Genomic DNA, 27,005 nt, shown 5'->3' with positions numbered 1-27,005 from the left:
TGTTGTTGCAAATGGCAGGATTTCTTTCTTTTTTAAAAGTAGAATAATTTTCCATTGTCTGTATATACTACATGTTTGTTTGTTTGTTTGTGAGAGAGACCAATGGAGGGGCAGAGGAAGAGGGAGAATATCCTAAACAAGCTCTATGCCTAGCACGGAGCTTGACTTCAGGCTTGATCTCGCGATTGGTGATACCATGGCCTGATACCAATCAAAAATCGGAAGCTTAATCCATTGAACCATCCAGGAACCTCTACTTTACATTTTCTTTATCCATTTATCTGTTGATGAACATTAAGGTTATTTCCATATCTTGGTAATTGTGAATAATGTTGCAGTGAACATGGGAAAGTGGATTTCTTTTCAAGATCCTGCTTTCAATCCTTTTGCATGTATACACAGAAGTGTGATTGCTGGATCATATGATAGCCTTGTTTGAAAATTTTAGGATCCTCCACGCTATTGTCCATAATGGCTGTATTGCTTTACATCCCCACCACCAGACTAAGGTTCCCTTTTTTCCACATCCTTACAAACATTTTGTTCTCTTTTGTTTTTATAACAATGGTCACTGTTACACGCATGAGATGTTATCTGATGATGTTGAACACCTTTTCACATGCTTGTTGGTCATTTGTATGTTTTCTTTGGAGAAATATCTATTCGAGTCCTTTGCCCATTTTAAAATGTGTTTTTATTAAGTTTTTTGTTGTCATTCAGTTGTAGGAGTACTTTATATATTTTGAAAACCTCTTATCAGATACATGGTTAGCAAATATTTTCTCTCATTCTATAGGTTGCTTTTGCATTTTGCTGATTATTTCCTTCGCTGTGCATTTTAGTTTCATGTTTATTTTTGTGTATTTTAAAATTTTGCTTATTTTTGGTTTTGTCGTTTGTGCCACTCATTGCCAATGACAATGTCAAGGAGTTTTCCCTCTATGTTTTCTTTGAGGAGTTTTATTAAATGCTTACATTTAAGCATTCAATCCATTTTGGGGCACCTGGGTGGCTCAGTTGGTTAAGCATCCGACTTCGGCTCAGGTCATTATCTCACGGTTCATGGGTTCGAGCCCCGCGTCGGGCTCTGTGCTGACTGCCAGCTCAGAGCCTGGAGCCTGTCTTCAGATTCTGCGCCCTCTCTCTCTCTCACCCTCCCCTGCTCACGCTGTCTCTCTCTCTCTCAAAAATAAATAAAACATTTAAAAAAATTTTTTTAAAAAGCATTCAATCCATTTTGAGTTGATTTTTCTTTAAGGTGTAATATAGGCCTCTATTTCATTCTTTTGTGTGTGGTTTTCCAGTTTTCCCAAAACCATTCACTGAAAACACTATCCTTTCCCCATTTTGTATTCTTAGTGCCCTTCTCAAAAATTAAGTGACCTTATATGTGTAGATTTATTTCTGAGCTCTTTATTTTATTCCATTTATCTAGTGTTTGTTTTTATGCCAACATCTTACTACTTTCATTACTATAGCTTTGTAATACAGTTTTCAATCAGGAGGTGTGATGTCTCTAGTTTTGTTCTTCTTGCTCAAGATTGTTTTGTCTATTTAAGGCTATTCAGGATTCCAGATAATCTCATACAAAAGTAGGACTGTTTAACAGAGAAGAAGACAAAACCTAAGAGACTCTTAAATACAGAGAACAAATTAAGGGTTGATGGGGGTGGGGAGTTGAGGGGTGCAGAAAATGGGTGGTGGGTACTGACAAGGGCATGTGCTGGGATGAGCACTGGGTGTTGTATGTAAGTGATGAGTCACAAAAATCTATTCCTAAAGCCAAGATTACATTGTATGTCAGATGGATTGACAATAAAAAAATAAAATAAAATATAGGATTTTTTTCTATTTCGGTGAAAAATACCATTGGAATTTTTATAGAGCTTACACTGAATCTGTAGATAGCTTTGGGTAGTATGCACTCTAACAATATTAAATCTTCCAATCCATGTGCATGGGATATCTTTCCATTTATTTCTTTCTTCTTCAATTCATCAGTGTTTTATAGTTTTCAGTCTATGCATCTTGTACCTCCTTGGTTAAATTTATTCCTAAGTATTTCACTCTCTTTGGTGCTATTTTATTTTATTTTTTAATAGTTTACTGTCAAGTTGGTTTCCATATAACACCCAGTGCTCATCCCCACAAGTGCCCTCCTCCATGCCCATCACCCCCATCCCCTTCCCCCACCCCCATGAGCCTTCAGTTTGTTCTCAGCATTCAAGAGTCTCTCATGGTTTGCCTCCCTCCCTCTCCCCCACTATTTCCCTTCTTCTCCCCCATGGTCCTCCGTTAAGGTCCTCCTAATCCTTGTATACATGCAAACATATGGTATCTGTCCTTCTCTTCCTGACCTATTTCGCTCAGCATAACACCTTCAAGGTCCATCCATGTTGCTACACATGGCCAGATTTCATTTTTTCTCATTGCCATGTAGTATTCCATTGTATAGATAAACCACATCTTCTTGATCCATTCGTCCTTTGATGGACACTTAGGCTCGTTCCATGTTTTGGCTATTGTTGAGAGTGCTGCTATGAACATTGGGGTACATGTGCCCCTATGCATCAGCACTCCTGTATACCTTGGGTAAATTCCTAGCAGTGCTATTGCTGGGTTATAGGGGAGTTCTACTGTTAATTTTTTGAGGAATCTCCACACTGTTTTCCAGAGGGGCTGTACCAGTTTACATTCCCACCAACAGTGTAGAAGGGTGCCTGTGTCTCCACATCCTCACCAGCATCTAGAGTCCTCTGATTTGCTCATTTTAGCTACTCTGACTGGTGTGAGGTGGTATCTCATATAGTTTTGATTTGTATTTCCCTGATGAGGAGGGATGCCAAGCATCGTTTCATGTGTCTGTTGTCCATTTTTGATGCTATTTTAAATGGGATTGTTTTCTAATTGTCTTTTGCAAATAGTGCATTGTTAGTATGCAGAAATATAGCTAATTTTTATATATTTGCTTTTGCTGTCTTTATTATTTCTAATTGTTTTTGGTGGTATTTTTAAGCTATTCTATATTATTCCATGTCAGCTGTGAACAGAGACATTTCTACTTTTCCCTTTCTGCTTTGGATGTCATTTTCTTTTGTTTCTTGACTGATGTCTCTGGCTAGAACTTCCAGTACTCTATTGAATAGAATTGGCAAGGGTGGACATCCTTGTATTGTTCTTGATCTTAGAGAAAGAGCTTTCAGGTTTTCACCATTAAGTATGTTGTCAGTTGTGGACTTATCATATGTGGCCATTATATGTTGAGATACATTCCTTCTTTACCTAATTTTCTGAGAGTTTTTTTTTTCTTTAAGTTTATTTCTTTAGAGAGCTAGAGAACATGAGCAGCAGAGGAGCAGAGAGGGAGAGGGAGAGAAAATCCCAAGCAGGCTCCACACTCTCAGTGCATAGCCCGACATGTGGCTTAAACTCACAAAACTTGAGACCACGATCTGAGCCAAAACCAAGAGTTGGATACTTAACTGACTGAGCCACTCAGGTGCCCCTGTTGAGAGTTTTTATTATGAAAAAATATTAAATTTTGTCAAATGCTTTTTTTTTTCATCTATTGAGGTGATCATATAGTTTTCATCCTTCATTCTGTTAATGTGGTAACTCACATTTATTGAGTTCCTAAATGTTGGATAATCTTTGCATCCCAGGGAAATATCCCACCTGGTCATGGTGTATGATCCTTTAAATTATTGTTGAATTTGGTTTGCTAGTATCTGTTGAGGATATTTGCATCCATGTTCATTTATCAGGGATGTTGCCCTGTAATTTTCTTCTCTTGTGGAGAAGGTGGAAGGGTCCTTGTCTGGCTTTGGTATAAGGGTAATGCTGGCCTTATAAAATGGGTTTGGCAGTGTTTCCTTCCTCTTCAATGTTTTGGAAGCATTTGATAAGGATTGGCCTTAATTCTTTAAATTTTTGTAGAATTCACTAGTAAAGGCATTCTGAGTCTATGTAGGTTTTTTTTTTTAATTTTTAAAATGTTTATTTATTTTTGAGAGAGAGACAGACAGAGAATGAGTTGGGGAGGGTCAGAGAGAGCGGGAGACACAGAATCTGAAGCAGGCTCTAGGCTCTGAGCTGTCGGCACAGAGCCTGATGTGGGGCTCAAACACAAACCATGAGATCATGACCTGTGATGATCCGACACTTAACCGACTGAGCCACCTAGGTTCCCCTTGAATCTGTATACTTTTACTTTTAATTTAACAAATTTTAATTTTGGTAAAATACACATAGCATAAAATGCACCATCTGATCCATTTTTAAATATATAGTTCAGTAGTATTAACTAACATTCACATTGTTATGCATTCAATCTTCAAAATTCTTTTCCTCTTGAGAACTAAAACTGCATCTGTTAAACAACTTTTCATCCTGTGCTTCCTTAATCTCCTGGCAACCATTATTCTACTTTCTCATTATATGAATTTTTTACTTAGGTACCTCATAGAAGTGGAATCATATAGTATTTATCTTTTTGTGACTGGCTTATTTTATTTATCATAATGTCCTCAAGGTTCATCCATTCAGCACATGTCAGAATTTCCTTCATCTTTAAGGCTGAATAATATTCTATTATGTGAATGTACCACATTTTGTTTCTCCATTCATCCATCAATATGCACTTGGGTTCCTTCCACCTTTTGGCTACTGTGAATAATGTTACAATAAATATGAGTGTACAAGTAACTATTTGAGTTCCTGCTTTCAATTCTTTTGGGTATATAACTTTTCATATACTTTAAACTTTGAAATCCCTAAGTGTTATTTTTATAAAAAGGTAAAAGCAGTTAAAAAGAAAAACTCTAGGGGCACCTGGGTGGCTCAGTCAGTTGAGCATCTGACCCTTGATTTTGGCTCAGGTCGTGATCCCAGGGCCATGGGATCGAACCTTGTGTCAGGCTCTAAACTAAACATGGAGTCTACTTAAGATTCTCCCTCTCTCCCTCTGCCCCTCTCCCTTGCTCATGCTCTTCTTTTCTCTCTCTTCAAAAAATATAATAATAATAATAATAATAATAAAAGGTTTTTTAAAAAAGAAAAACTCTAAAATTGAACTAACTCCTCCCCCCCAACTAAAAGCACATGATAAATTGGTGTCATAACCACATGGAGAAAAATAATTATTTCAAACTCTTTACAGAAGAATGAAAGCCAGTCAATGAAGATGGAATGGTAAATAGAAGGATCACCAATGGATTATAAAGCCATCAGATGAAAAGACGTAGTGGAATAGTGTATTTTATGCCAAAGTGTAATCCCACAGATGTCATGCTAATTTCAAGAAGAAAGAAATGTCTTTACAAAAGCAAAATCTCATGTTAGATCATAAAGAATGACACACCTGACATCATGTACCCCAAGCAACAAAAGCATCACCTATGAAATATTTCTTCCCAAATCTATTCAAACCCTTAAACCTTCAGTTTACAGAAACTATAAGGGCTAGAGGAACAAGTTAATGACTCTAAGAGTAAGCAATCAAACATATACAGAATGTGGAACATTATACAAAAATTTCTCAGTATCTTCAAAATGGTGTCACACACACACAAAAGGAGGGATAGGGAAAGTTTCTTCTAGAATAAAAAATACGAAAGTGGGGCACCTGAGTGGCTCAGTGGGTTGAGCGTCCGACTTCGGCTCAGGTCATGATTTCATGGTTTGTGGGTTTGAGCCCCGCGTTAGGCTCTGTGCTGAATGCTTGCTCAGAGCCTGGAGCCTGTTTCGGATTCTGTGTCTCCTTCTCTGTCTGCCCCTCCCTGGTTCACACTCTGTCTCTCAAAAATAAATTAAAAAATGTAAAAAAATTAAAAAAAAACACAAAAGTGATGCAGCAAGCAAATGCAATGCATATATGTTGTCTTAATACTGGTTTTAAAAAGATCAGCCATAGGAAACAATGCGGGGATTTGAATTTGGATTGTATATTATAGAATATATCTCTTGGATATATTTTCTTGGATATTGCAAGGGTATGTGATTCTGTAAGAGAATGTTCTTAGTCTTAGAAGATACACACTACAGTGTTTAGTAGTGAAGGGACACTAAAAATTCAAATATGCCAAAATACGTTACCAAGTAGGTAGTGGGTATATGGGTGTTGAGTCTAGGTGAGGAGGGGCTGTCCATTGTATGATTTTTTAAAAACACTTTCATTTTCTCTGTACCTTAAAATTTTTTTACAATATATGGCTGAAAAAGTAAAAGATCAAGTTTTGAGAATCAGCACAAAAAATTATACGAAAGATGAAATGCAGAGGCTCCACACAAAAACTCCCCATCGGGGACTGTCTCAGTTGAGCTGGGAAGAGGGCACATGAGACCTAGTGATGGATCTTCTTTCTCAAAAAAGAGACAGGATTCGGTGACTAAGTTTTAATTCTAGGCCCCCAAGCAAAAGTTTCAGAAAGGGACCTTTTAGCCTTTGCTAATTGTAAATTAATCAGCTCTCCAGTGGTGAGAAGGCCCCTTTCTCTCTGCATCCCCCCCCCCCACACTCCCCAGTGTTTATGCCTAGAGCAAGAATGAGACATTTTACAAAACAAAGAGGAGCTCTTAGAGAAGATGATATGGTTACTTAGTTGGTAGTGATGAATACAGCACTGGCTTCATTGCAATCTGTGAAATGGCCAACAATGATGAACGCTTTTTCCTTTATTGAGTGGAGTGGTTGGTAGAATAGTGGTTAAGAGAGTAGACTGAAGTCAGACTGCCCAAGTTCAACACTGGACGGTGCCTCATAGCCCCTGTGTGAAACAGGAACTATGTAAACCATTTTCCATAATCGTAAGTGAAGATAATGCTAACACCCAACTCAGAGTCATCTGAAAATAATAAAAAAAAAAAAAACAATAAATACCACATATCAGCACTATTAGCACAGTACCTAGAAAAGAGTAAGACCAAAAGTGTTTCTGGTGATGCTGATAATGATGATTACTCACTAAAGGAAGTGAACATTTAGGAACAAGCTGAAAGGCAGACCCCTACTGGGGCTTTGAAACATCTATAGGCAAAAAGTAAATTTAGGGGGCCACTCGGGAACTTAAGTCAGATTTACTGTGAATTTACCTATGTCCATGAATTTCCTGAGAATTCATTCAGCACACACCTGGCAACAGCTGTCCATCTCCAGAGCCCAAGGAAAGCTGGGATCAGGAGCTAGAGAGAGCTAAGAACCGCAAGGGTCCTTTGTCACTATGGGACAGTGGTGCTGTGTTTCACTAACTTGGTGTCTAGAGAGCAAGCAGTTAACCTTTCTCAGTGGTAGCTGTTATTTTAGGGCCCCTTTCCAGCAGCTGCTGAAATGTAAAACCATTATTCAATTAGCTGATGGCTGTTGGAAAACAAAAAATTACCTTAACTATGTTTTTTCATTTCCTGCCCGAGACACTATTTTAAATGTTTTGGGGTTCCGACCAGTTGAGATCTCATGCCACGGATTATATACCAAACACTCAAAGACACCACCTTAGCTTCTAAATTTACTTAACATATTTTTAAAAATTATAAGTGGCACAGACACTCATATATTTCAGTGTCTGGTGAAGTTTCTTTTGAGGTGGAAATCGGCAAAAAATTTCAACATAAGGATTATCTTAAAATTTGAGAACTCTCTACTTGGCCATTAGCCTTTGAACTTCTGAAGATAGCTTTGGTAGATGGCAACATCTATGGAGTCCATAGCTGATGAAATAAGACTTCTCCTTGGGGATAATACAAGAATGTAACACTTACATAAAAACCAACTTTTTAAACAAAGTTTAGTATCACTGAGAATGGTAATTCTGTGATTCTTAGACTAGGAAGGTCTGATTGTCAATCCAAATTGAGTAGGTTAGCCTCTTTATAACAGTCTCACTGGAGAAAGAAGGGTCATGTATAATAGAAACAATAAGAAAGCTACTTTTTAAAAAATTACAAACAGTGCTAACATCCATACAATATCATTCCTGTAAAATAGGTTACTAATTTGTACAAAATGTCCTTTCTTTTCAACAGTTTTGGATTGAGAGTCACACTTCTCTCAAGTGTCCTACATTAAACAAATCCTTTTTGTACAATCAGTCGTATCAAACGGTATCATTTAAAGTCTAATTTTATGTTATACGTACAATTATCTTTTGTCTGCTTTCATAACACCATCAGAAGGCTGCTGGTAATTCTACTTCAGGAAGAGAAAGAAAACTTATAAATGAATTTATTATATCATAGCTCTGGCCACAAATCCAGTAACACCTGTTTCAATGTATACACAGCTAATTCCCAAGATTATATAACTTAATTTTAAAGATCTTCATACGAAACTTTGACTATATTAGATATGAAAGCCTTATATTCCAAAATAGGATGGATTATCCTAGTTTCTCTTCATCTAAGCAATTGAAGAATGAAAACTTTAAGATTGACATAAGCTTTTTTGTTTGCTTTTTTACTATAAAAGACAAATATTACCATAAAGTACTTATACATCAGATCTTACCTTCTATATCTTTACTATATTACAAATGCAGTACTTAAAAAAATTCTGTCAACTTAAGCCTAAAACTGTTTCCCAATGGGTGATTAGAGTTCAATCACTTAACTCAGTGTTACGCTCTCGAACTGCTAGTGCTGATTTCTTCAAATTGTAGCTAGAAGTCTAAGCCTCTGCAACAATAAAGTCTCTGGTGATTTAAAAGCAGTGGTGAGGAATTTCAGCTGAATCTACTTCTTTTTGGTATCAACAAAAAGTTTGTACTCAATGTCTGCCATTTTAGTCAATAAATGTATTTGAACTGATGGTATAAAATCCATCGTTAAGTCAAATAAGGATATTATGTAACGCCAACCTCTTCAGCGTTTTCAACTCCATAGTATTTCTATAGCTGTGGAGAAATCTTAATTCAACATCCAGTCCTGAACGTTGGCAAAATCACATTTGAGGGAGTGTGCCCCATACACGTACACTGTCTGCCCTATTCCCTACAGAACCATACTGGTGTTCTGTAAGGCATGAAGAGCCCTTCACATAGCTCCGCTGGAAAGAATCACAAGTGCTTTCAGTCCATCTTTACTTACATCCGCTTTCCCTTCTTCCATGACATGTCCTACATAGGCGACAATGAGTTCCGGGATCGGAGGACTAACATTGAACATTATACACCAGGACCACAGTGCAAGGGTCCTCTTCAACAGATAGTTACAGATGAGGTAGAATATGGTTCTTCATAAATTTCTCAGTCACTCTACTTCAAGCATTCTGAGCATCTTGAGTTATGGCATTAGTGAGCTTCTACGTTTAAGCCTGTCTTAAACGTTGTTTTGTGGTGACAAAGTTCAGGGATGGTCCTGGAATCCTATCTATCACTCCAAGAGCAAGGTGCTGATTTGTTTTTATCGTTGTATAATTACTTAGCATGGGCTAGGATTGTGGCTGGATCTCTGGAGGGTTATTGAGAAGCAGATGGAGCAAACACACTTCATTGATAAATGTTTGAATGGTTTTCAGGATGTCCTGATGAGAAATGTGGCTGGTATTTCTCAACCAAGGTCAGTTTCCTACTTTTGTTTGCCACGGAGATAACTAGCTCTGAGGCTCCGAGGGGAATTGTTATATCCCCAGCATGTCTGCCCAGCTATTAATGGAAATCTGATTCCAGAAAGTTCACATTAGTGTTGTTATACATTTAGAAATATGTGTTATTATATGGTACAGGTAGTTCAGTCATGGTAAAAAAAAAAAAAAGTTATATTGATAAGCAAACAGAAAATACCTCTCCTGAAAGCCTACTTCCCAGAGACTGACATTGTAAATATTTTGTTATATATCCTCCTCAAATTTTCCAAACAAAAGTTGGCAAATATTCTCATACTGTTCTATTTCCTTCTTTTGCTACCAACGTTTCATGAACGTCTGTGAAGAAAATGAATATACATAATCTTCATGGCTATGTAATATTTCCTTGGATCATAATTAATAACTAAAACTTAATGGGAGCTAATAGTCAAGTGTCTGATCAACTAATACGTGGCTGTCTCCCTTGAAGAAAGTGACTACTTTGCCTTCCGAGAAGTCTTGCCTCTCACTTTCCTGTGGTCACCTTCCCAATATTTATCATGACTTTTGCCCATCTCTCAGGTCACGATGGAAAAGGTGCTTCCAAGATTGGTTCCGGGAACTCTTGTCAAAATAAGACATAAAGTAACTATAAAGTTAAACTATTTTATTTAATTTATTCTATTTTCCCATCTTGAGTTATATCCTGTTCAGCTGTCCAGTCAACCTCTCCAGGAATATTATGTGAGTGCAACACCAGAGTAGAGCACAGATAATGCATATCAGTGCCCCCAGGTTTGAACATTATTAGGAGAGAATCTGTTTTTTCACCTTTACCATCTTCTAGAAGCTACCCATATTCCTTGGCTCATAGCCCCTTTTCTCCTTCTTCAAAGCCAGTAATATTGCATCCCTCTGGCTATTCCATAGTCACGTCTTCTTCTGACCACAGCTGGGAACAGTTCTCTACTTTTAAGGACCCAACTGATTAGGTAATCCAAACTAATCTCCGCATCTCAAAGTCCTTAACTCGATCACATCTGCAAGGTTACTTTTGCCACATAAGTTAACATAGTCACAGGTAGGACATAAACTTCTGGGGCAACCATTATTCTGCCTACTACAAAGGCCACAAAGACCATGTAGCAGCAGCAACAAAATACTTATTGTGTACTATCTGGGGGAAAACATTATATATACTTTGTTTTTATTATTATTGTTATTATTTTGCTTTATAATATCTGCTTTTATGAGATAAAACACAGTAAAGGTAAGACCAGAGGTAATTATACCAAATGGAACTCAAAGACACATGGCTGGAGGTAAAAGTGAGTGATCTCACTGCTTTGGAGAACTGATAGGCACCTTGAAAAATTCCTTCCACATGAAATATTAATGTGTTTTTTTCTTCTGAAAGCTCCTCTGCCTCAAGGCTTCAGGTGTTTCTCCTGCTCAGGTCAACAGCAGGAATTTTCAAAACTTTAGTGGGTTTAAAACAGAGATAAGTTTTTAGAAAGCATGCTACACTTTTATTTATTTATTTATTTATTTAATTTATTTATTTAGTGCAACCGGGAATTTAGATTATTTACATTGCTTTAAAACTTGATGCTTTCTTCTCTGCCTTGTGAAGGACAATCCATGGAGGAAAACAACACTTGTATCACTGGAAAATTTCACAATGAACAAGGACACTTTGGATTCCAAATGATCCTCATTGCCTTTTAACATGTAGATTAGCTAATTTCCTTGAGGTATAAAACTTGAATTTGAAAAAAAAAAGAAGAAGAGAAAGTAAATATAAACTAATGAGGACTTGCAGGGAACCAGCTGAAGGTATCAGATGCCTAGGTGCTTTTATTTGTCTAGTTTAATTTGTTCTGTATGTCACACAAAAATGTGGCTCTCATTTCCAAATGACAAGTGTAATGGAGTGCTTTGTGAAAAACAACTGCGTTACAAATGGCACTTTATGATAGAATCTCACTGACAATTCAGTTATCAAACAAAATACTTTATATTAGTAGAAAAATTAACATCTTAAAAACTTTTTTTAATGTTTTATTTATTTCTGAGAGAGAGTGTGAGCAGGGGAGCGTCAGAGACAGAGGGAGACACAGAATCCGAAACAGGCTCCAGGCTCTGAGCTGTCAGCACAGAGCCCTATGTGGGGCTCAAACCCACAAACCATGAGATAATGAACTGAGCCGAAGTCGACGCTCAACCGACTGAGCCACCCAGGCGCCCCGAAAAATTAACATATTTTAAAAAACATACATTGGGGCAGGAAGTAGCTTTGAACTCGATGGAGCGTCTGGCACTATCCCCGTTTTCATGCAACTCTAGGAGTTGAGTAGATTAGATCTTGGGAGGATGCATGTAGAGGGACTTCAAATATGGCCTTATTCTGGGAGATCCTGCGAAGACTCATGTAGTCTAGCACCCCTCTCTGGAGGGGGAGTGGAACTTGAAACATTGAAATATTTTAGATTTTCTCATCGCGAGGCTCAACAAATCTTAGCTGGAATTGAAATTTGTAGTAATCATCTTCCTGGTAGAAATGCAGCACCTTAAGTTTTTATAACGGCCTCATCAGTAGTGGTTGCAGGTATGGCCTTCACTGCGAAGTATGAGCAAACTCCTAATGACTTTCTACTGCCTCTCGCTGAACAGAGTTCTGTGTTGTTTCCTCTGCCTCTCTCAGTTTTTTGTACTCCTTCCTTCCTATTACACTGGCCAGTGGCACATGTGGGAATTCTGTTCTTTATGGATAAGTCTCATCATCAGAAAGATTGCTGAACCTTTCATTGGTCATCAGATAATGGAGTTGGGGGGTGAAGCCCATCGAGAGTGATTGCAGACATTAAGGAAGCCTCAGGCTGCTATCTCGTTCGGCGAGTATGTGAGACATCCCATATGCGTGTGAGTTACGTTTGATAACTTAGGTTCCACTAGACAAAGAACTTTACAATTTATCAACCAATAATCAATATCATTGAATGTTTGCTATAAAAAAGATCACATACTAAGCCCTCTGAAATCTACAAAAATAAATACAATGAAGGGAGGGGTGTCTGGCTGGCTTAGTTGATAGAGCATGCTACTCATCTGGGGTAGTGAGTTTGACCTCCATGTTGGGCATGGAGATTACGTCAAACAAACAAACAAACAAACAAACAGATAAGACAAGGGGAAAGTGCTGATCAGATTTGCAATGTAATAAGATTATTTTAGTTGTATTTCAGAAGAAAGATTCTGGCTGGGAGAGAGAAGGGATTAACAAGGCTTTGGTTTGGTTGTTTTAAAAGAGGCCAAATAACCATGGCTTCCATAAGACAGATTCATTTATTTCCCCCATAAAAGTTTGAAGTGGCAAACAGTGAGAGAGGATGGGGTTCCTTTTATCTTGTGGCTCCTTCACCCCCTAAGGTTTTCACTTGTAAGGTTGAGCCTGACTCATCTCCACTATCTCATCACAGTTCAGACTGCAGAAAGGCAAAAGAAGAGAAGGACAGGGGCACCTGGGTGGCTCAGTCAGTTAAGCATCCGACTTCGGCTCAGGTCATGATCTCACAGTTCGTGGGTTCGAGCCCCGCGTCGGGCTCTGTGCTGACAGCTAGCTCAGAATTGGAGCCTGTTTCAGATTCTGTGACTCCCTCTCTCTCTGCCCCTCTGCTAACGCTGTCTCTCTCTCTCTCAAAAATAAATTAAAAAAAAAAAAAAAAGACAAGGACACACATCTCTGTTTTAAGAATGTGGTTCAGAAGGTGCACATGTCACTTCCATTCTTAGGCTATTAACCAGAACTTTCTTGGCCAGGTGACATTGTAGCTCGGTCATATGAGGCTGGAAGGGAGGTCAGGAAATGTAGTCTCTAGCCGGAAGGCATGGTGCTCAATTCTATCATGAAAAGAAAGAAGGGAGTATGGATATTGGATATAATTAGCCATCCCTGGTACATAAAATAAGGCTGGAGGCAAAGAGATTAATTAAGAGACTACTAATGTAATAATTGTAGCCTGGACTGGGCTAGTGCCCATGATAACAAGAAGGATTTAAAGAGTATTTGGAAGGAAGAATTGACAGGACTTGGTAATTTATTGAATATGAGGATAAAAGAGAGTAAGGAGTAATTTATTCATTTCTTCAGTATATAATGAGTCCTACTGTGTGCCCGGCATCATACAAGGTGCTAGATACTATTTGTGCCTTAAGGAACTTAGACACTAATATGCGATGTTCAGATTTGTACTAGAAATGACACTGCCATCCATTAAGATACAGAATACAGAAGAAAGAGCAGTTTGAGCGAAAGTGACGAGTATGTGATAATCCTAATAAACTTGAGGTGCCCGTGGGACAATCAATTAGTAATATTCAGGAGATGGTTGAAGATTTGATTCTGAATCTCTAGAGGGAAATTGGAATTGAGATACTTATGCTCCAGGGACCATCAGCACAGGTGGTAATTTGCAGCCTACATGAGCAGTAAGTTTGCCTAAAGTGAGTGTCGAGAAAGAAGAGAGCCTCACACAGAACACACCAGCATTCAAGGAGGAGACCATAAAGGGGAAGGACTGATCAGAAGGGTTAAAGAAAAATGAGGTGACCCCAGAATGATGAACGCAAAGGGAAGAGTGAGATTTAAGAAGGATCAAATATCTCCAGGAGAGTAAATAAAGTGGAGGCTGAGCCTGGAGGATGCGAGAGGGAGAAGAGCAGTGAAGACACAGGGCTGCAAGGGGGTGTCTTTTGTGACTGCAAGGGAGACTTTCTGCTTTGACTTAAAGGCAGGAGAGAATTGAACATGTTTAAATGACAATGGGAGGGAGTCTTACAGAGGAAAACGCTGGTGATGGAGGAGAGAAAGTAAACTCCTGAAGGGGGTGCTTGGGGTAGAAAATGGAGTTTATGTAACAAGTATCTTTATATGGATGGGACCTTTTCCATCTTATGATCTGAAAAACTTGAGAGAGTGTAGGTATAGATTCTGTTCATGCATTTGCACCAGAAACTGAAGGCTCCATCTGGAGCCTTCTTTTTGGCCTATAGAAGCAAGATCATCTACTGACAGCTCTGGGGTGGGGAGACTGTGGGTTGGAAATTTAGGGACACTTACAAGAATTGCTTGATTGTAGGGAAGGCACAATTGTGTGCAGGGACCATGGCACAAATTTATAGTTTCTCCAATGTACTGACTGCTCTTGGTGAGGAGACATCTTCTCCAGTGGTACTCACAGCCTAGATAAAGTCCTCAAGGGGGTGGATGGGACGATTGGTCCAGGGTTAGATTTTGCTAGGCAATTGTAATAAAAGACCTGAAAAACAAAACTTCCACCACATTGACAAGAATGTGGTTGAAATGATGGGTAGGGGAGGAAGGAAAGATAAGAGGAGTGCTCCTGGGGAAAATGGAGGGAACATCAAAAATTGGTCTTGGAGAAGATATCTAAGAGATGATAACTGAACATGAGTGTGAAAAATAAGGGATTCCAGTCAGAGGTTAGCACAGTTTGGAATAATGCCAACATCCAGATCTTGAGAATCACATATTTTTACAGGGTCCCAAAGAATGGAGATTTTATCAGGAATAAGAAAAAGTTTAGAGCATGGATGAAGTGACATCTGAACTGGACCATAAGGAATGGACAGGTTGGCAATAGATTAGATGACAACTTTTATCTGAAAGCAAAGAGTATTGTTTCAGTCTGGATGGGTAAATTGGGTACAGATTACAGAAGGAATAATAATAATAGCATAACAACAGTCACTGATTTTTTTTTCAGTGTGCCAGAAACACATGCCTAGGCATTTTACACATCGCAGAGATTTCTTCCTGTCATCTCCACTTGAATTACTCAAAAGAACTAAAATTCAACACATCTAAAAGTGAACTCTTGATCTTCCTCTCTTATCTCACACCTGATCTCCTTCCGGGGTTAATTTCAAGGATGGATATACCATTAATCCAGTTAGGTAAGCCCAAAACCTAGGAACTATTCTCAAAACCTCCCTCTCTGTAATGCACTAGATTCCATCAAGTCCTGTTGAGTTTACCATTTAAATACCTTCCTCCATCTTATCTTTTTGTCTACACTTTCTTCATCCAAACTATCATCTCTCTGTTGATGTACTCCTATGGCCTCCTGATGAGTCCCCTTGACATTACTCTTTACTTCCAATGGATTCTCCTCACAGGAACCTGAGTGATCAGTTCATCACAACTAGACCATGCCATTCCTTTCATTTCAAGCCAAAGAGGTCTCCATCAAGGTCTTGAGGTATTGCTTTTTATCAGTGATTAGATTCCTATATTTCTTCCACCACCATGTTGTTCTACAGCATGATCTTAGGCAATCACCTAATACGTTTTCCCTTAGGGTTTATTAATTGGAAAAAAAAAAAAAACAGAACAGAACAAACCTTGCCCTACTTTGAATAGATAATGGGAGGAATCACCAATAAAAGAATATAAAGGTGCTTTGAACAGAAAGGATATGAAGCTGCTAGGTGCTTTATTGATGGGTGCCACCAGAATGCAGAATATCATTTCTTTCTCTTTGGAAGTTCTCAATACTTTAATGATAAAACTAGTAACTACTGTATCCTGCCATTTGCTGAAGGGTCTCCTGGAGGGATGGGTTTGAGATGAAAGTTGAATTGGTTACTTCACCAAAAATTTTGAACAATGTTCTTAGAAAAATGATAACATTTTGACCTTGAAGTCTTAGACTAGAACATAAAGAAAAGAATTTCTTCAAAATTACTTACAAAAGAGATGTTTTGTAGATAAAGGGTGGTAAAAATCAAACTATTTGGGTAGGTAGTTTTGAGCTATCTGTTGTTCTTCAGAATTTATTTCTGGGGAATCTGATCTCTCTGAACCCACAGCAGCTATCTCTAGTGAATATCAGCTTGATGTAGGTCTGCCAGGTATCTTCATCTGCTCCTTACCATATACTCTTCATTCTTCTCTACCTTGCTCCCTCCCCAGGAGGCTAATCTGTGTGGATTTACACACACTGACTCCCTTACCTTGTGGTTTCCCGTTGGATTTGGCCAGTGGGAAGCCTTCCTAGGAGATTAGAGAGATAAGGTGAGGTCAGGTATTTAATCCCTCTTCTCTCTCTGCCCTCTGGCCTCAAGCTGGCCACGTCCCTCCATGGTCATTACCCCCCCAAAGGTGGCTGCTCAGCAAAACTCTCTCCTTCAGGGTTCTGGTAACTACTTCCTTCCCTTTAGGTCAAGGAGGGTGGTTAACAGTTCTGTTGCTACTAACCCCAGGTTGGTGTATTATTCCTTGTGGTTCCCTTAAACTCCATGTAAACAAACAAACCCTCCTTGGGGCACTTAGGTGGCTCAGTCAGTTAAGTGTCCAACTTCGGCTCAGGTCATGATCTCACAGTTTGTGGGCTCGAGCCCCGTGTCCAGCTCTGTGCTGACAGCTCAGAGCCTGGAGCTTGCTTCGGATTCTGTGTCTCCTTCTTTCTCTGTCCCTTCCCCACTCATGCTCTTTCTCTCTCTCAAAAAAGAACATGAAAAAAAAATTAACATAAATAAATAAACCCTCCTAATTACTTCAATTCAAATGTGTGATCTGTTTGTTTTTGGATGTTCATTTGACATTTCTACACATTCTCCAAAGCACAAAAACTCAACTTTTTGTTTGTTTGTTTTCCAATGATTGACAATGCCTTCTGTACAATCATCTACTAAGCCATATGCAGAGATCCAAGATAAGAGCCAAAGATGATGTAAACTAAGAGATGACATTAAGGGTGGGATACGTAGAGGAAGGATGGGTTTTTGGAAGAGGGTGAGCATTCAGGTTACGGTGGAATTCAAAAATTAAGGTCAATATATTCTTTGCTAATAAAAATAAAATGTTTACATTTCGGAGAGATCTAATTTGACATAGTATATAAAAATTCACATCCTTACTTTTTTTTCCCATGGTATTTTAGAGAGATGGTATAGAATTGTCATTAAAGTATGAAGTTTGGTGTCCATCTTTCTAGTTAAATTTTGATTTTGCCACTTACAAGTTATTTGACATGGGACACATTATTTAAATTCACTGCCTCAGAATCCTTATCCATGAAGTAAGAGTCATACCACTCTTTACTTTTTTAAAAGATTTTGTGAAGATTAAGGGAGTTGGTATATGGAAGTGTTTAGAATATTGCCCCACCCACAGTAAGTGCTTGGCAAATATTAACTATTACTATTTGGAGCCAGAATAAATGCTAGCATTTATTGGGATTAAGTCATGAGACAAAGAAATGAAGACATAGAGCTCAAATCGGTTGGCCAAAGTCACAAAGCAAGGATCGACTTCAGGTTTATTCGTTGATTTATTTGTGCAACAAATATTTATCTCACCAGTATGGAGCACAAGTTACATTAATTTGGCCAAGTCTATAAAAATGATTACAGCTACAGTGAGAACTAATCAAACAAACAGCAATAACAACAAACATGACCACAAAACAAAGCCTTGGCTCCCACCTGTACAGCTATCTCTCCCCGCCCCCCATCATGCCATCCCAGGGGCTGCCTTCCTGCCTACTTTCGATTTTAATCAGTTCCTTGTCTGACATCCTTTGGAGAATCTCCCTCTATCATATGTGGGGCTTATGATACCACATTTGGTGCTTAGATCTTGGTTTTTGGCGGATATGCAAAAATGAAAAAGAGCAAGATATCTCCCCAGAGACTCCACAGCTGTGCATGTGAAAAGCACAAATCTCTCCAACTAAGATCTAGCGAAAAAAATGACCAAGAAAAACCCTAACAAAAAATGAAAAATCCTCAAAGTAATTTATGCTCTAAGATTTCCCCTCGGATCTGCATTGTCTGAAAGTCTCAGATGGTATGTTGTGTGTGTGTGTATGTGTGTGCACGCACTAATTTCATCCTCCCCAGTCAAACCATCTACTGTGGGGAGTGCAGGAGTCGTGCTGGTTGGAGACTTGTCTCTGCCACTGGGGAGGGCAACATCTTGGTAAATCCTCATTTAACTGTGAAGACAGCTGTAAGCCCTTTACATTTGTAAGTGAAACTTAATTGCAGAATTCTGTAGGGTTTGAGGCTACCCAAAGATTCCTCTAGTGCAAAGCTAATCCTTGAGTTTAAAAGTAACAAATCTAAAGGCTCCATTCAGGATACATGATTCCCCTGCCTGCCAGGGGGAAGGGTTGCAAGAGACCTAATCAAATAATAAAACAAAACGAAATCCATAGATAAGTAGGATTGGGTCAACATAGGACCGGACGAAGTACACAAGTAAAGTAATCTTACAGGGAATTTGTGTTCGGAACAATACTTTAGAAGATTAAAAAGGATTAAACATTTTGTAACATTTTAAATTTTCAGTTAATAATCTTAATAAAAAATGTTCAACTTTAGGGAGGGAAGTTAGTATATTTTTCATGATCTGACTGGAGGTCAAAATCAGTTCACTGGGCTAGAATTGTCTGCTGGTGTTTTTGGTCCGCTCATTCTTCTTGTGCCTCAGTTTTTCCATTGCTGGAATAATGTATAATCTTTAAAAAAAAAATTTTAATGTTTATTTTTGAGAGGGAGAAGGACAGAGTGCGAACAGGGAAGGGGCAGAGAGAGAGAAGGAGACACAGAATCCAAAGCAGGCTCCAGGCTCTGAGGTGTCAGCACAGAGCCCGATGCGGGGCTTGAACTCATGAACTTGAAGATCATGACCGAACTGAAGTTGGACGCTTAACTGACTGGGCCACCCAGGTGTCCCAGAAATAATGTAAAATCTATGTGTGATCTGCTTTTAACACAAGCACACCAATTTCTTTACATAGCGGGAATTTGGGATTATTAACATTCGATTTGAGTTATGAAAATGAAGTTTGTATTTTAGAAACACAACTATTGAGACGAAAGGAGTATACCAACCATCCCATTCTATTATTGGAAAAGACATTAAAATTGTTTGCAGGTGTGGCAGCTGGCTGGCTCAGTCAGTAGACTGTAGAACTCTTAATCTCAGGGTTGTGACTTCAACCCATGTTGGGCAAAAGGATTACTTTTTTTAAGACTAGATAAATAAAAATGAAATTGTTTTGGGGGGAAATGATATTTGGAATTCAAAACAATTTCTCCACTTGCTCAGTAATGACAACAGTAAAAATTGAGTTTTAAGTCAGGGCACCTGGGTAGGTGGCTCAGTGGTTTCGGCTCAGGTCATGATTTCACAGTTCATGAAGTTGAGCCCCAGCCCCCCACCCATCACCCTGCCCCGTGTTGGGCTCTGTGCTAACCGTATGGAGCCTGCTTTGGATTCTCTGTCTCTCTCTCTCTGCCCCTCCCCTGCTCACTCTCTCTCTCTTTGACAACAAATAAATAAACATTTAAAAACTTGAGTTTTAAGTTGACTTTTAGATGAGCATATTTGTATTACTCGAGCACATGTCATGAATCTTCTTGAAAATCAAATAATCTCCTGCACAATCTGCTCTGTCATACGGTCTGTAAAGGAGTCACCAGGTATTGGCACCTGCATCCCTGAAATTTACGTGTAACATTAACTCATACACACACACACACACACACATTTTCTTTAAATGTGGAAGTGTGGAGATTCTCTGCATTTTCACTGAAGTGAGGACCAGTTATCCTCATTGGTTTTTCCCCCCTTCCCTTGATGATTCTCTGCATATTATTACTTATGGGTAGATACATGGTTCTTAACCCAACAGGGATTAAGATCAGATTTACCCCTCCACCAGGCCCTCCCTTTCTCCCCTACCCCTTCAGGGATGAGATCAGAAATGCTGAGAGGATCAAACTCTCCCTGCCTTGCAATCCTCAAAGGTCAAATGTAGATTTCTCTTCTGATAGATTTGCATTTTTTTAGTAAGGTTAAATGTCTATTGTTCAGCCTATATTAGGTTGTTCAGGGCTCTTGCAAATACATTTTATGGTTATACTGACAGGCTAGTCAGACTGTACACATTTGGTCTAGGTGTTTGAGGATGTGTCTCAAGTTTTAGGAATAAGCTATTTCTGGAAAATAAAAAAAAATTTAGGAGATTGTACTGAATCAGATTTTTTATTTGATTTTTTTAATATTATGTTAGTATAAAAAACTACAAGAAAATTGTTTCAGGAGGAATCACTTATCTAAAGAACTAATACATCTCTGTTGAGTATCTTTTGTTGTGTTTACTCCTGAAGATTTTCAACATAGGCTGGCTTTCACTGGCTTTGAGTTAGCTTTTAAACACATGGAGATTGAGGGCAAGCAAAGGATCTCTTCGGATAAAATCATAGTGTCCTCAATTAATATGAGGGTCTTTTTACAATGGGACTTTTTAATTTATTTTTTCTTTTATAAGGTTTCATATTTAATTTTTTAAGGTTTATTTATTTTAAGAGGGAGAGACAGAGTGTAAGCTGGGTAGGGGCAGAGAGAGGGAGATACAATATCTGAAGCAGGCTCCGGGCTCTGAGCTGTCAGCATAGAGCCTGACATGCGGCTCAAACCCATGGACCACAAGATCTTGACCTGAGCCAAAGTCGGATGCTCAACCCACTGAGCCACCCAGGTGCTCCAAGGTTTTATTTACTTATTTTTTAAATTTTTCCCAAGGTTTTATTTTTAAGTAATCTCTACACATGGGGCTTGAATTGATGATCCTGAGATGAAGAATCACATACTCTACCAACCGAGCCAGTCAGGTGCCCCAATTTTCTCTTTTATTCTATTTATTTTGGCCTTGTGATCTTCAATGCCAGCTGCTCTAATTGGAGTTCTCCATAGAACTCACTGTTATATAGGGGTACCTGGGTGGCTAAGTGTCCAACTTCAGCTCAGGTCATGATCTTGTGGTTCATGAATTCCAGCCCTGTGTCAGGTCTCTGCTGTCAGCACAGTGCCTGCTTTGGATCCTCTGTCTCTCTCTCTCTCTCTCTGCACCTCCCTTGCTCGCTCTCGCTCTCTCTCTCTCAAAAATAAATAAACATAAAAAAAGAACTCACTGTTATAAACAAATCAAGACACGAAATTAAAAGCTGTTTTATCATTAGGAAATCTGGGTGAGGTCTACACAAACCCCCAGTTATGAGCAATTCACATGTGTGGTAGATAGAATAATGCTCCCCAGATGACCACAACCTAATCCACAGAATGTGTTAATGCTAACTTACATGGCAAAGGGGATTTTGCAAGTGTGATTAAGTAAAATATTGAGATAGGGAGATTATCCTGGATAACATTATCATCATAAGTGTCCTTGTAAGAAGGAGGCAGAGGGAAATTTGACTATAGAACCAGAGAAGGTGAAGTTATAAAGGAAGCAGTCTCTCTCTGAAGGTGAAGGAAGGGACCACAAACCAAACACAGGTGGCTACTAGAAGTAGAAAAAAGGTAAAGAAACAGATTCCCCACTCAGAGCCTCCAGAAGGAGCCACCTATGTCAAATACCTTGAGGTTAGCCCTGTGAAGCTGATTTTGGACTTGGCGGCCTCTAGATTGGCATTGTATTAAACCACTAGGTGTATGGTAATCTGTTGCAGGAGCAGTGCGAAGTATATATCTTTGGCATTAAGCATTTGAATTTGTATTTATGCAAATAATTTTGAACTCTTATTTTAGGTTCTTATCCACACTGATTATATCCACAATGACACCATTACAAAAAATGAAATGGATATTTGGCTCTAGAGTTCTGAACCTTGGCTTTAGTACAAATTGTGATGTTATATACACATAGCTATCTAATTTAGAAATTCAGGAATCTCAATTATGTATATTTCAAGAGTGATGGTAATAGAGTATAACAACTTTGGGATTCCTTTTAAAAACTGCGTTGGTACCATATGCAAAAAAGGAGATATAATTTTCTCATTCCTAGATTTTAATCTTTTTAAAAAATTTTTTATTTTTTAATTTTTTTTATTTTAATCTTATTTAACTTCAAGGAGCAAACTAGCCTGGATGTCAAATGTTTTGCTTTGATATTTTATGGCAGAGTATGCAACGTACTAAAATGACAGTATATGGAGGGGCAAGTTATCAGTTCTGGGGCTGTTTTTCTCAGGGAGATCCTCTGAAAAAATTTCAACCTGTAAACTTCATTGAGAAGTTTAGAAATTTACCAACAATACAGCAGGTGCTTATGTGTCTGAGTTTCTGCCTAACTCTGCCTGGGGTCTTGTCTGTGGTGTACGTTAAGCTGCTTATTGACACATATAATCACGATCTCAGCAATCTGGTCTCTAAGAACTTGAACCCAATGTTTATATGTGTGCTGTAGGCTCCACAGAGCAAACTTCCAATAGACCAAGGCAGACATTTCTCCCATTTCCTGTCCCATTCCCATACCGGTGAAGGTGTTTTTTTTGCCTCTCCAGAACCCTTTCCAGAACCTTCTCCAGAACGCTCAATGAGTCCAGAAGAGCAGCATCCACCCTTCCCTACACACAGTATCCTCCTCTTCATGGCCATCACCATTTCCACCCTCGTCACTAACGTCTGCATTGCTACTATTTGTAGCACAATTAAAAGCTCACAAAGATCATTTGCATGATCTCCTCAGGATGAAAATGAGCACTCTTTGGAGCTAGACTAAGCTTTTGGGCACTTCATCTTGCAAGGGCTTTGCAGAGGACCCCGGGCAATGTTATTCTCCCTGCACACTTCCGCAGCACGCCGTGTCTTACATAAGGAGTGTTTGGTCAATATAGAACTACCATTTGTGAATGAGGATACTACATTTCAGAGAAATTCTGTCCTTTTCCTGGTGTCATATCGGCAGAAAGGGAATTGCAGATGCTAGAAGTCAGGTTCCCTCATCTATTACTCGGGGGACAAAAAATATATATGTAGTGCCAGATGTAAACCCCTCCCCCCCCGCCCCCCAAAATGGCTCCCTATTTGTCTTAGTTGAATAAGAGTTAGGGAGAGGATCAAAAGGAGGAAATGATTCATCAGAAAGTACATATTCAGTGGCCTTATCTCACCATATGTAAAGAAGCAAGAAGAAAGAAATTAAAATTGATGATGTGCCAGCTTAAAAAAAAATCAACATCATAATATTGTCACTGGATGTTGACCCTTTGTTGCAGAAGAAGAGGAGGGGACTATAGGTCATTTGTACTTTCTTTGTCCATTATTTTTCTCAGTGGGAAGCAGGAGTAAGATTTCCTCTCCTTTGTGAAACTAAAGACAGTGTCCCTTCTAGATCTTAGTTTTCCTCACCAGTATTTTACACAGCTAACCCATCTCAGGTTGATACATATGTAAATTCACACAATTGTTCCTATTTGTAAAGGGAAAAGCCCTTGTCAATAAAATGTGGCAGAGTGCTCTTTTTAAGTCCTCACTCATTCACAGCAAATGTGTCTAAATTGCTAAGGACCAAGGAAGGCTATCTTGCTCTCTGTTGGAGACCCAATTCTACCTGGGTCATTGGGAAGCCAATAATCAGTTGGAAAACAGGGGATGGAATTTAGGACATTATATAGGAGGTTCCCTTGTTTCTACCAAAGATCTTAGTTCAGACCGATTTAGGTTGATAAAGTTCCACAGTTCCAGGCAAAAGAAACTTGGTGTTCATTTGGATTGCTACTTCAACAACCCAATGAGGCAGAAATTATTTGTTTATTTATTTTTATTTGTTTATTTTGAGAGACAGAGAGAGGCAGAGGGAGAAAGAGAGAGAATCCCAAGCAGGCTCCATGCTCAGTGTGGAGCCCGATAGGGGGCTCAATCCCACAACCCTGGAATCATGACCTGAACTGAAATCAAGAGTCTCACACTCAACCAACTGAGCCCCCCACCCCAACTCCAGGTCCCGGAAGCTAACAAACTTAATAAAGCAGTATCACATGAAGTTAAGAGTTGGGGCTTGAGTTTCATTGCCTTGAGTTCCAGTTCTGCTACAACCACTAACTAGCTGTGTGACCTTGGGAAGAAAGTTGACTCTCTGATCTTCAGTTTCTTTATGAGTAAAATAGGGATAGGCTTTGGACTAGACTTACTGCATTGAGTTATTTTGTGGATTAATGTTAGACCATAAATATTCAATCAATTATCATTAAAGCAATTGAGGTAGTAAATTTCAGATACAGAGTTCAAAGTTCAAGCCCTTCTCATTGTACCATAGTGCTAGTTGAATGATGTTCACAAAGGCCCCAATTCCTTATAGTGAGATATCTAGGGTTAGAACTTTAAAATGATCTTTCAGGGGTACCTGGGTGGCCTCCGATTTCCACTCAGGTCATGATCTCACAGTTCGTGGGTCCAAGCCCTGTGTCGGGCTCTGTGCTGACTGCCAGCTCAGAGCCTGGAGCCTGTTTCAGATTCTGTATCTCCCTCTCTCTCTGACCCTCCTCTGCTCACGCTGTCTCTCTCTCTCTCTCAGAAATAAATAAAACATTAAAAAAAATAAAATAAAATTATCTTTCAAATGGTTGATTTAAATCTGCTTATGGAGCAAGTTGCCCAACTCCATTTGGGGTTCCTGTTATATCTGAAATTGAGAGCTCTCAATGGTTACAAGAATATGAGGTGGTGGAAACCATCAGCTTCACATAATTTCAGGTTGTAGGATATGGAATGGATATCAGGAGATACAAATCAATTTGGACAAGAGAGAATCTACTTGTCTTTTTAGAAATCAGCTTCAAAGGAGACTAGCTAAGTGTAATTCTGTTAGAAACACACACATTCACACACACACACATACAAAGTCACATTTAGTACATACTGTGTGGAAAACACAATGCAGGGAGGAATATAAAGATCTCCATTAAGATGAAGTCCATGCTATTCTACAGGTTATTTTAGCAGGAGAGCTAGTGACTCACCCAGCCCAAATCAGGCATCCTGGGCCAGAGATCTGATGACATGCTCTAAGAATGAGGAAAAGGGAGATTAATAACAGAGACCAGAGGGAGCGCCAGGGTGGCTCAGTCAGTTAGGCATCCGACTTAGGTCATGATACGAGGGTCGTGGAACCAAGCCTCACATGAGCTTTTCCACACTGAGCGTGGAGCCTTCTTTTTATTATTATTATTATTATAAAATGCTTTTAATTATTAACATTTGTTATATATATTTTTACTTTTTTTCTCAAGTTATTTTGGTTTATTAATTTTCTTTTTTTTTTTTACAAATAGTTTATTGTCAAATTGGTTTCCATATAACACCCAGTGCTCATCCCCACAAGGGCCCTCCTCCATGCCCATCTCCCCTCTTCCCCCCCACATCCATCAGTCCTCAGTTTGTTCTCAGCATTCAAGAGTCTCTCATGGTTTGCCTCTCTCCCTTTCCCCCACCATTTCCGCCCTTCTTCTCCCCCATGATCCTCAGTTAAGTTCCTCCTAATCCTCCTATACGTGCAAACATATGATATCTGTCCTTTTCTGCCTGACTTATTTCACTCAGCATAACACCCTCAAGGTCCATCCATGTTGCTACACATGGCCAGATTTCATTCTTTCTCATTGCCATGTAGTATTCCATGGTATAGATAAACCACATCTTCTTGATCGATTCGTCCGTTGATGGACACTTAGGCTCTTTCCGTGTTTTAGCTATTGTGGAGAGTGCTGCTATGAACATTGGGGTACATGTGCTGGGCATGGAGCCTTCTTAAGACTCTCAATCTTTCTCTCCCTCTCTCTCCCCCTGCCCCCCACTTGAGCTCTCTCTCTCTGTCTTAAAAGACATAAAAATGAAAAACAATTTAAAAAAAGAATAACAGAGATCAGAGGAGGGTAGAGGAAATCGTTCAGACTTCTTGGAAAAAAAGAAAGGAAATACTGCGTTCCTACAATCTACTAGGCACTAGTTGGTTTTTAAGTTGGGTTTTGAAGGAAAGACAAAATTTAATAGTTGGATATAGAAAGAATTGAGAGCTAGCTTGAGAGAAATAGACAAAAATATATGCCTGGGGTGCTGAGAGCAGTTATGATTTATTTGGCACACTGCTGCCCATCATGTTGGGTGAATCCGCATTCTCACCAGAACTTTCAATTACCATCAGTTTCAAGATTTGCCTTCTTGCCATGATATATTTCAAAATTTCATCATAAGTAATGTTCAACTTATTTTACAATTTTCCTTTTAATATGCTTTTAATATTTTAGAAACCAGGGAAATTTACTTTTTAAGTAAATACTATATAATACCAAAATTAATTTTAAAGCCAGGAAATTGTTTCTATAAATATGGTCTTAAAATCATCACATAGCTTTGAAAAGTTGTAAGAAATATTGCCTGGATCTAGTTTTTTTAAAAAAATATTGTCCAAAACAATTTCCCCCTTTCAGTTGGTCACCTTTATTAAATCATACTAATTTTTAGGAGAGGTTGTTTTTTTTTCCCCCAATCTGTCTCCAGATGTTACTAAGAAACATTTCTCAATTGGTTTTTTGGAAATAGGAATTTCAATTTTGATTGTCAACAAACTGGATT

General features: G+C 38.8%; 1 pseudogene; it reads right to left on the bottom strand.

Moving 5' to 3' along the window:
• Nucleotides 1-8,659: 8,659 nt before the first annotated feature.
• LOC120238448 lies at nt 8,660-23,063 on the bottom strand (annotated as a pseudogene).
• Between the last annotated feature and the right edge of the window lie 3,942 nt (nt 23,064-27,005).

The sequence above is a fragment of the Hyaena hyaena genome, unplaced genomic scaffold, assembly GCF_003009895.1.
Source record: "Hyaena hyaena isolate Hyena2069 unplaced genomic scaffold, ASM300989v1 scaffold_206, whole genome shotgun sequence".
Taxonomy (NCBI): Eukaryota; Metazoa; Chordata; class Mammalia; order Carnivora; family Hyaenidae; genus Hyaena; species Hyaena hyaena.
The sequence above is the reverse complement of the archived record's forward strand: the minus strand, read 5'-3'. Positions and strand labels throughout refer to the sequence as shown.